Genomic DNA, 10,597 nt, shown 5'->3' with positions numbered 1-10,597 from the left:
TCAGAGGGCCCGGGAGAAAGGCCCAGCCCGGCAGGGGACACCAGCTGTTGGCCCCGCAGCAGCTGACCTGTGGAGCGAGCCCCGTGGAGGGGAGGGCAACCCGTCCTGGGTGCGGCCTTCGCTCTTCAGCTGTAAGAGACCGAGTTCCGCCAACAACCCGAGGGCTCGGAGGAGGCCCAGCCCTCAGAGGAGCTGCACCCCCGCTGAGCTTCCTGGCAGCCTCTGAGGCCCGAGGCGGGGCCAGCTGACGGCCTGGGGGTCCCCCCACCCCGAAACTGCAAGGCAGTAAATACTGTCGCTTCCAACTACAAAGTCCACGACAATTTGTTATGCAGAAAACAAGCCCTCAAGCCATTGTTTATTTATTTTTTGTTCTATTACTGTTGGTGAGATTTTTTTCCCCTTTTCACCTAAGACATAGTCATCATGTCAGAATCAGCAATGAAAACCCTAACTTCATTACAGCATACGCTTATGACTAGTGTAGCGTGCACTTTATCACGCGTGTACAATGGAGACAGAAGTGAAATACAGCGAGTCTAACAGAAACCCCGATCTGTGCACTGTGGAAAGCACAGCAGCCCGGCCCAGCGACCTTTCACGTTTAAAGCAGGGCTCCGTCCCTTTTCTTCACCCCTTTGTGCTGTTGGGCACTGAGGCGGCTACACCAACGAAGGTGGAGAAATCGGGTGCCAGTGAGGGGACATCCCGGTTCGTGGGGATGGTGAATCGACCCTCATGAGCGCACCCCTGTGCAGGGACCTAAACAGGCTCCCAGGAGGCAGGGCCCACCCAGCATCCCAGGCCTCCACCCTGCGGCCTGGCCCCGGCCCCGGCATCAACAGCACAGCCTCGCCCACAGCCGCTCAGGCAGACACAGCTCCCAGCACCGAGGCACCTCGGCTGTGTCCTCCTCCCCAGACTCGGGAAGGAGTGGCCGTCTGTCCAGCTCCTCCGATCCACTTCCTGCCCATCAAACTCCCCATCACCTCTCCATGCTCCCGGCCTCTGCACGTGCATTTGCTTTTCCTGGAGTGAATTCCTGCCGCTTCCCGGCCTGGCAAAGGTCACCGCTCCTGGAAACCGCCCCCATGACCCCCGTGGACTTTGTGGATCGCTCTGGCTTTTCCCAGCTAGTTCCTCTCTTCCGTGAGCCGACGGGGAGGACAAGCGGGACCACGCTGTGTGGCCGTTCTGAGATGTTCTCTCCTCTGGTTTCATCACTGGTGAGGGAGGGAGGTCTGTGAACCAGTCCGCTGTTGCGGGCATGGGTCTGCATACTCACACAGAGTACACAAACTCCTTTCCTCCTGTTCCCTACACCGACTCCTTCCCCTGCACCCAGCCTAGGCTTCCACCGGCGCATGCGGTAATGCTTCAGGGAGCTACCATCCCCTTCTTATGTCCCCCTGATGCTGTTGGAATGAGGCCACTCCATCTGTTTCTCACCATTCTTGCATTTTGTTTTTTAATTACCTCCCTACATGATTGAGTTTGCACTTACATCCTTGCATTTTTTGGGTCTGATTTTTGGAAGAAGCCTTTGTTCTTAATTTACTTTTTACTACGTCAACATATTTCCGCAACAGTAAGGCCTACCTTTATATCATACTAGAGGCCCGGTACATGAAAATTTTTGTGACATCTGGGTTAAAAAGTGGTATACCACTAGCAATTGGAATAGCAGCCTTTACATTTTTAAAAATGTAAGTACAGTTGGCATACAATCTTATGTTGATTACTAGAGGCCCGGTGCATGAAAATTCATGCACACTCTCACAGTCCAGGAGTCCTCAGGGGATGTCCTACTGCTGGCTCCTGGGAGGAGCGGGCCTAAGCCACAGTCTGGCCTCCCTCTGCGGGCGGTGATTGGGCCAGCTGATCAGGGGACGGCATCGCCCCCATCACCCTGCCATTGCCACCTGGCCTCCCTCTGTGGGAGGCAACCGGACGGGCGGATCAGGGGATGGTGCCAGCCCCCTCCATTGCCCCTCTGCCGCCACTGGTCGCCACCACCCCCTCCCCATCGCCATCCCCTCCCTCTGCCCCCTGGCACCCGCCTTGGCTGGCCTGGCATGGCATGGCTTGCTCGCCTGCTCCCTGGTCATTCCTGCTCCCTGGTCATTCCGCCGTTCAGTCCATTTGCATATTAGGCTTTTATTATATAGGATTACACTTCCTGTCCCTTAAGGTAGAGTTCTTGGCGCTCTAGTTTCAGAACACTGCAGACCTCTGTCCCAGCACTGACCATGTTGTACAGTAACTATTTCATGTCTGTTCACCATTAAACTAAAAGCAGGGGGCATGCCTTACGCAATGCGGTATCCATAATCCCTAAAAGGCAACAAAACGAAGTGCCCGATCTCCTTTAGGTATTAAAACATGTAACAAACTTGTATCACAGTCGTAACCTTCCTGCCCCTCTGCAATGAGCTGTTTTAGTTGCAGAACCAACGGGAAAGGGAGGGGGAAGATGGCATGAGCTCCCATCAGTGTCTCCCCCCACCCTCCCCAGAACTCAACTGCTGCCATTTTTTAATAGAGCCAAACTTCGTGGATAAGCATTTAAAAACTGCTGCACAGGACTTCCCTGTAGGTGAAGTTGGTGCCGACTGTAGAAGTGAGAGGTGAAAAGAATATCATTCTTCTTAACAGAAAGAAAAAAAGATGAAAACCATTCTCTGGCTTCCACACTGGTCACGAGCACCCTTGGGTGTTTGGTTAGCTTCACTTTCATTACTGGCGATACTTACTCTGATAATTATAGTTTGGGAGGGATGTTCTTAATGAACATTTCTGTGACTCCTATATTGATCGCATGAGCTTAGCTGTTGTTTGAGCCGGTCTCCGCCAACTTTATCGGCAACTGCAGTTAACCTGCCAACAACTTAAGAAGTATTCACTTTAAACTAAAGTGCGCCCCAATCCTTAGCTACAACCCTGCCTCGGGCTCGTACGCTTGGGGTGGAGGGCAGGGCGTTCTGGCTCCGGATCTCTGATGAGGCTGCAGTAAGACACTGCGTGGGCTGCGGGCACCCACAGGCCTGAATGAGGCCGAGGGTCCGCGCTCACGATGGCTCATCTCCGGGGCTGGCCGGCCTCGGGCCCTTCCGGCTTCTTACAGACGCCCCAGGCCCTCCTGCACGGTCTCTCCACAGGCGTCTGAGGGTCCCCCTGGCATTCCCCCCGATCACGTAAAGGGAGAGACAGAAAAGCGGTGGCGCGTTTTATTCCCTAGTCTGACATTGTACTCTGCCGCTTCTTTTTTATTGCTTTCAGAGAGGAAGGCACGGGGAGAGATGTAGAAACCTCAATGATGAGAGAGAATCATTGATTGGCTGTGTCCTGCCCGCCCCTTACTGGGGATCAAGCCCGCAACCCAGGCATGTGCCCTGGCCTGGAATCGAATCCGTGACCTCTTGGTTCCTGGGTGGATGCTCAACCACTGAGCCACACCCGGCTGGGCTGCCACCTCTACTTTAGTTTTATCTGTTCAAGCGAGCCTCTCAGTGCACCCCACGCTTGAGAGGAGTTGGGCTCTACAAGGTGAAGAGCACGTATGTCCTGATTTGTGCACGTTTTTATGTCACCACGACTTCTGCATGCCATGCCCTGAGCGTCAGCATCACTTAGGGTCTGGCCCAGTCCTGACACACTCACCCTAGTCACGCTCCTGGGTGCTCTCAACTCCCATGGCTCCAGTACCAGCTCTGCTGTTTAACATATTCCTCTATTTTGAACCTCAATGATTTTCGATTCATTATCCTAGTCCTGGCCTCTCTTCCAAAACCCAGTTGTATTTGAAGCCCCCGTCATACCCCACCTGGAAAGCCAACTCGGCCGAACCAAAACCAACTCCTGTTTCCTCCCTCCTCGCGCCCAATTTTCTCCAACCCAGTTACCAAGACGGGAAACATAAAGTCACAATCAATCCTCCTCTCCTCGCCTCAGTCCTTCGCTATGGATTTATCCTCAGTTTATCCCTCCTAATGGCTCTCAGTGCTTCCTCTCTCATCACTGTCGCCCACAGGTTCTCATTTCTAAAACGACGGCTGCGGCCTAACAGCTGATCTCTCTGCCTTGTCTCTTCTAATTTATCTCTTGTCCGGTATGTCTTGATGAAAACATCCACCAGAGATCATATCTCTATAAAGAACCTTCACTGGCTCACTAATAACTTCCGTTTAAAGCCCAAACCCTTTAAAATCTGATCCTAAAGTGCTTTTAGCTTCACCTCTTGTCACTGTCTCAATGCATCTTCACCAAATTGTCGTCGTTCCCCAGAAACGCCACCTCCTCTCAAGCATCCCTGTATTTGCACGTGCTATTGTCTCTGCCTGCAGTACCCACTGCTCTCCCCTCTGCTTGGTGAACCCTACATCCACTCAAGCAGCGCCTGCTCCAAGCCCCTCTCCCTGCCTCCCCAGGTGAGAAGTCATGCACCTACCGCGGTTCCACTTCCCCTTGTGTGCACGGATGACATATACTTATCACCTATGAGTCACAGACGCTTTTAGGACGATTTAAATTTCAAACGTTCTGTCTCTATGCCCACATGAGAACATAGATAAATTTGTCAGAGTACATTTCCTACGTTTTTTATTTCAGAAAATATGATTGCTAGTGACACCACTTGTCCCCTCCAGAAAGTCCAGAATAACCTATTGCACGAAGAGGCTGACCTCTTACATAATTTTTGGAGTTATTTTCTGACTTTGGGGTCCAAATGTGCTGCATTAAAGATCACAAAGTGTCACTCCAAGCCCAGAGCACAAGGTGTGTGCCCTTCTCTACGTCGCCCACTCCCCATTCACCAACACCCAACCCCCCATTCCAGACCACATTCCAGAGTAAGTGGGTGAGGGGTCATCAGAACCGGGAGAACCCACTAATTAAAGACATCTCACCTATTAATTGTGTCCTTTATTGTGGAACCCTGGCACTTAGGGACATAGAGTGCATCCCCATTATCACTGGAAAACTCCCAAGACGGGTCTGGGTGCTTACATCGTGGCACAGAGGCTTTTATTAAATTCATCTTCAACAGGTAAAATAAATGCCTTTTACCAAAATATCCTCTTACCAAACAAAGGGGGGAACTCTCAGCTTCGTTCTCAGCCATCGTCCCTCAGTCCCTCTGAACGAGTGGCCACCTCGAGTCAGAATTACCTCAGCGACCCTCACAGCTGCCGCCTTTCCCTCCTTTTTCTGTGTATTTTAAATATCCCCCGACCCCTATTTTTTCTCTGTGTATTTCCCCTCAACGTTGTCTAGGCCCATTGACACGTATGCTCAGAAGTCTCTGCTGAGTTTCCAAGTCGAATACCCGTCCGCCACTGGCTTTCTCCGCGTGGATGTGCCACCAGCAGCTGAAGCCAACAAAGCCCAGGCTGGACTCCTGGCTCCGCCCGCCCACACCTCCCACATGGCCAGCGGAGCCTGCCTGGCACCCCAGGGACCTTCCCAGCCCAACACGGGAAGTTCTCTCCCACCTTCTCCTTCCCCCGCAGCTCCCACGCCGTCATCCCGTCGCCCCATGTCCCATCCTAACGTCTCTGACAGTGAGATTCTTCAGAAAGAACCGAGTCAGCACTGCACTGCTGACTCCTTTGCACTGGGACCTGGATGGTAGAGGGACATACACTGGGCATGTGCTTGCCACGCGCCACCGAGGGATTCCCGTGGGTCCTAGCATTTCATTCTTCTCATGGGCCTACCGGCTACAGACAGCACAACTGACGCTTACGGGTATTCAGCAATTGGCCTAAATTCACTTCTAAAAGGGGAAGCCATGACATTTAACCCACATATTTCTGACTCCAAAATCTGATCTGGAAAAGTAGGAAATTAGCTTTCATAACAGAAAAATTAAGCATTTGATTTATGACTATTTTTTACACAAATATTCCCACATTATTTGGAATGTACATAAAACATTTTATTGTATAAAACATATTTTATCCATTTCTGCTTGTTTCCTCTTTGCTCATGTTTGATGGTCCGCTAGCTAAAGATTGCTAGCATCCTACTAATTTTGTAAGGACCGATGTGAGGGAGAAAGCTTGACACAGAACAAGAGGCTCTTGCAAGAGGCGTGGCCTGAAGGAGGCTGAGGCGGGAAGGGCATCATCTCTAAGAAACGCCAGAGGTGGAGTCATTGGGTCGGGACTAGATTTAGGTTGAAGGAGGAATCAGACGACTCCCCTAAGTTTCCCTTCACGGAACCCAGATGGAAGGTAGACTAGTTTTCAATCGGGTTGTACACGTAAGACTATGTATGCAAAGCGCCAAGGCAGTAAGGAGTGGTGGGTGCAGGGGAGGGATGGGACAAGCAGACATACTGGGCTGAAGCAGGGATCCTTGTACTGAATTCAAAGGGATGTGGGAACCATAAGAAAGCTATTACTAGAGAAACGGCATGATTGACAGGAATCATGGGAAATCTTTTTAGCTTCAATGAAGCAAGAAATATTTGGAAATTGTACATCTTGGTTTCTTGACAAATGCCATAGTAACTATTATCATAAAAGCACCAAGAAGTGTTTCAAATAGAAACAGGTAAGTCACCCATGTAAGTCACAATTTAAGAAAAGTTTGTCAGTAGTTTGAAGTGAGTTTACAGAATTGAAACTCAAACTGACAAGTTAGAAGACATTATACATGCTCTACTGAAACACTGACAAATCTGTAATAGTTTATTATTTTGGAAAAATCTCTCAAAGGAAACTGCCTACATGTCAGAAGCACTCAATGTTTAAATCAAAACACTTTCTTAATATATACTCTGCCTCAATCCATCAAATGGATCAGCAACTTACATAACCAGTCAAATTGGTCTTGTCTTTATATCAAGAATGTATTTAGATAAACTAGTGGTCTTGCCTCTGCTCACCACAATAGCGACGCCCACAGCATAGTTCAGCCCTTTATCAGTCAGGATCTGTACTAGTGGACTAGAGCTGCCGTAACAAAATATCACCAACTGGGTGCCTTAAACAATTGTCGACAAAAATGGGGTTCTTCAAAAAGCTACCTCACGATTGTAAGTTCCTAACTGGGAAGTTCATGGTGGGTAGTAATGCCCGAAGTATACAAGTTCTTTAGCAAAAGGTTTATCTGACCCTTAAGCAAAAACAGTTTCTGTATACACAGGTTAACACACCGTTGAAATGCCTCTTCAGACCCCTCAGAACTGAAACCACCCTTGAGAGAGCCCCCCATCTCTTCCCTCCTCTGTGACCCAACCCCTGCCTGGCTCTGTCCCTCCTTCCTGCAATGCTCCCAAGGAGCCCTTCTCAATCCCAAAGGCATAAAGAACCCGCAAATGCCAATCCGAGAAGTACTTTTCTCAGTCTGTGGAGACCTTGCTTCCAGGCATATCCTCCGTTTGGCTCAAATAAATGTTTATAAAACTTCTCTACAGGTCTAGACATTCTTATAACAACACAATAGGAATTTATAGTCTTACTAGAGGCCCGGTGCATGAAATTCGTGCAAGAGTAGGCTTTCCTTCCCTTGGCTGCTGGCACCGGCTTCCCTCTGGCCGCCGGCAGGCACCAGGGACCCGGCTTCCCTCGCAGCCCCGGCTTTGTCCAGAAGGCTGTCCGGTCTAATTAGCACATTACACTTTTATTAGTATAGATTATTAGTATAGATAGATCGTTTTGGAGGCTAGAACTCCCGGATGAAGGGCAGGGTTATCAGGGTTGGTTCCTTCCAAGGCCTCTCCTTGGCTGGCAGATGGCTGCTTTCTTGCTGTGTCCACAAGGCATCTCTAATGTCCGTGTCCAAATTTCTTCATATAAGGATACGAGTCAGATTAGAGACCACCCCAACAGCCTGACTTTAACGTAATCATCTCTTTAAAGCCCTGTCCCCTAAGACAGTCACATACTGAGGTATGGAGATTAGTGCTTCGACACAGGAATTTGGGGGGTGGGGAGGGAAAGAAGGTACATAATTCATCCCATAATAGTCATTAGTTGCAAACAACTAAAAGCAAGCCTAACTAAAGTAAAAAAGAATTTATTGGAAATATTGCTCACAGAATCTAAGGAATCCTGGAAATCTTAGGAAATCCAGAATCTTGGGAAGCCTGGGACATGAGGCTAAGAAAACAAAAGCAGCGAATGCTAACAGGAAACACTGCAATTAAAGCCTTGTGCAGATGCAGCAATGGCCTACCAGCACTGGACGGGGAATGCACGCATTCTCCTAATGACCTGAAAACTGAACGATTCCTAGCCTTGTTTCATCCCTTTGAGATTCAAAGCCTTGGGCTTAGGTGGAAATGGTGTAACCATAATTTAACATTTCAATTAAGCAATAAAAGTTATGTATCTTACATATTCTCAAGGCTACAGCCAACTCTGTTTGCCTAGAGTATGTAAATAAAGTCCTATGTTTTAATATTTCTTATCTAGCCTTTTTTTACAGCTGAGAGCAGCCTGCTCTGTGGGAAAAGGGCTGATGAGTGCCAGCTGTGAAGGCCCACAGGTGGCCCCTGTACAATCGCTGGAAATGTACAAATTCCTATTTGAAGAGAGAGAGAGAGAGAGAGAGAGAGAGAGAGAGAGAACCCAAACGTCAGGCCAGAAGCAAAAGCAAACGTCAGAGGTAGAAGCGAGTTAAGAACTATGAAACAGGCAACTATTATGAGATTCCAGGTTCTCTGTGATTTCCCTATAGTTGTTCCTTATGAGTCATCAGTTTCATGATAATGACTATCAATAAAACTTTAAAAAAAGGGGGGGGAGCAAAGTATATTTTTGGCAGCACTAAAAAGAGGAAGTTAAAGCAAACACATCCCACCCCTACAGGAAGTCTTAAAGGAGAGGATCCCTAAAGAATCCAATAAAGGGGGGGGAGCAAAGTATATTTTTGGCAGCACTAAAAAGAGGAAGTTAAAGCAAACACATCCCACCCCTACAGGAAGTCTTAAGGAGAGGATCCCTAAAGAATCCAATAGATTATAGGACTGAATAGAGGGAAGCAGGCTGGGTCTCTCTGTCCTCAGACAAGAACAACTACAAAAATAATGAAAGATAAAAAAAAAAAGTAAATAAATTTAAAAAAGGGTGTCCATCAACCTAGCCCAGATGAAGTAAAGTTCTTATATAGACACAGATATATAGAGAGAGCGAGACACACACTTAGGCTTCTTTGGCATTATCTTATGTACACAGTTAAGTATACAATCCACTGTACTAATTCAGAGGACTCGTTCTCCTTATGCAAACAGATGGAAAAGATTAAAAACTCTTTTGGAAAGGCAAGTCTTGGCTCCACAATGCTTCCTAACAGGAAAAGTTTAAACAATAATCAAAAACAGCCCAGCAGTGCTCACTTTTAAAAGATGGCATTTTGGTTGGTCTGAATAAGAACGGGCCCATTTCATTAACCAAGGATCTTTTCAAACAGAATCTACTTTTGTGCTGTTAGTGATGGGCATCTGGACTGTGAAGTCAGGCCGCCCTGGCTCAGCGTCTAACATAACGTGGGGTGTGGTTCTTCCTCCTGGGTTTCGTCTCCTAAAATGCAGAGCAACGACGCCTGCCTCCATGTCGCTGCGATAACTAAAGGAAACAGTGCGATGGGCCTGGCCGTTTCTGGACTTAGCACTCAGTGAAGGCTGCCGAGATGCGCTCTTCACCCTCACCAGGTCGGCTTACTGTCCCGTCACACGGGGGATTTGAGGAAGCCGTAGGCACTTTCCAAAAACCTAACAGTAATGTGAGAAAATGTCAACGGAATTCAAACGCCTCCTCCTCTGGGCGACCGTCCCTGGCCCTCTTCCAACAAAAACAGACCCGTTGCTGCTCTTCTCTCCGCCTCATGTGATGTGATGCTGACTCCTTCTGTAGAATTTAGTTCCGTTTCAGTATTCTTCAGCTCTGTGATTTGCTCGGTATTTTCTTATGTATTTCCCGTCTCTTTATTAAAATCCTCTGTGTTCATGCACTGTTCTCCGGACCTCGGTGAGCATCTTTAGGACCATGATTCTCCATTCTTTATCAGGTTAGTCACCCATCTTCACTTTATTGTCTGTTTCTGGAGTTCTGGCTTGTTCTTTTGCTGGAACATACACTTCTCGGCAGCGGAATGCATCCCATCAAAGAAGCAAAAAGCATGGGAAATAGTGAAGGCGGCTGAAGAGACTTAGTACCACATTCGCATAATACAGGTCCCCACGGAAGGAAGAGAAACGGAAGAGAGAGAAGCTTATTAAATGACATTAGTAAGACCTCCGCAGACAGTGGGGGAGAAAAAACACCCAGACCAGGAGCTCCAAGTAAGATCACTCCAGGGAGACGCACACCATGACACACTGCAATTATTATAATCACTAGAGGCCCGGTGCTGAAATTCATGCACAGGCAGGGTCCCTCGGCCTGGCCAGCCATCGGTGCTGATCTGCAGGGCAACCGACAGGGCGATCAGCTCTCCCCCTGCTGGCACCCGCCTTGGCTGGCCTGGGGCCTGCATTGACCACCTGCCCCCTGGTGGTCAGCGCGCACCATAGCGACCGGTCATTCTTCTGGTCATTCCGCCACTCGGTTGATTTGCCTATTAGGCTTTTATTATATAGGATATTGGC

Source organism: Myotis brandtii, unplaced genomic scaffold (assembly GCF_000412655.1).
Source record: "Myotis brandtii unplaced genomic scaffold, ASM41265v1 scaffold221, whole genome shotgun sequence".
In the NCBI taxonomy this organism is placed as follows: domain Eukaryota; kingdom Metazoa; phylum Chordata; class Mammalia; order Chiroptera; family Vespertilionidae; genus Myotis; species Myotis brandtii.
Note: the sequence above shows the minus strand (reverse complement) of the source record.